Below are 1,082 nucleotides of genomic sequence, written 5' to 3'. Positions count from 1 at the left end.
GTGCCTTCTTCTCTGTCCCTTTGCCAGCAGCTGGAGCAGCCCCCTCACCTTTGCTTTTCAAGGTCCATCTTCCTCCTGGCCTGGCTTTGCTGACTTCAGGGGTTCTGTGGCCTCAGCCTTCTGCTGCTCTTTGGGAGATGGATTCTCTGGGATAGCTGGCTGGCAGCCTTCAATGCTCAACCAATGAGCTTTGAGGCAGACGTCCAGGGGCACACCCGAGGCAGAGGGGTATTGATGATGTCACTCAGGTCAACCTCCTTCTCCTCACAGAAGTAGAGTTCCCGGCCCCCACCAGAGGCGAACCGGAAAGGAAGGAACTCTTGAGCGTGGAAGCCATACAGTGGCTCAACGTTCTTTAGCTTCAGTGCATAGTCAATGTCACTGGTGGTGAGCTTCTGCCGCTTCCCCATGTGCATGAATTTTAAGGCATCCTGTGCAATCTCCTTGATGCGGTAACTGACTTCATCTGCCAGCAGCTGACAGGTTTCCTCCTGAATCTGGGCAATGCCCATTGATTCGGCCACCACCTTCATTGACTCTGAGGGCAGCACAGTATTGCTGAGCTTCTCCTCAGCCGTTCTGGAGCTCTTCCTCCCTCCTCTGAAGGATGAGGCCCCAGGGTGGAGAGATGGGAGATCTGCTGACAAAGCGCTGCTCACCCGGCGCTCAGCGCCATGTTGGCCCCGCCCCCTCCCCTATGTTAATTTTTTAAATTAAGATAAATTAATTTGGGGGATTAAAAAAAAAGTGGTAAGTACATTTTCTTGGGACTTTTGATACCTTCCACATCTGTTTCTTACATATATTTTTAACATTTGAGAATATACTGTAGCAATGATGCCCCTATAGCCTTGAAAATGCAAGTGTATATTTCCTAAAAACAAGAATTTTAACCAAAGTATAGTGATCTGTTGGGGTCCAGCCCCAGCAGGTCCAGGGGTTCCCAAAGGTGTGGATGGAGTTGGCGAAGAAGGAACTCGATACCCCTATTACTATTACGATCAGCAGACTTTGGTATCTATCCTGGTTTTGTGTTAAGCAACCTACCACTCTCTAATTCATCCTCCTCCACACTGCCACCA

This window comes from Myotis davidii, unplaced genomic scaffold, assembly GCF_000327345.1.
Source record: "Myotis davidii unplaced genomic scaffold, ASM32734v1 scaffold46, whole genome shotgun sequence".
Classification (NCBI taxonomy): domain Eukaryota; kingdom Metazoa; phylum Chordata; class Mammalia; order Chiroptera; family Vespertilionidae; genus Myotis; species Myotis davidii.
The sequence above is the reverse complement of the archived record's forward strand: the minus strand, read 5'-3'. Positions refer to the sequence as shown.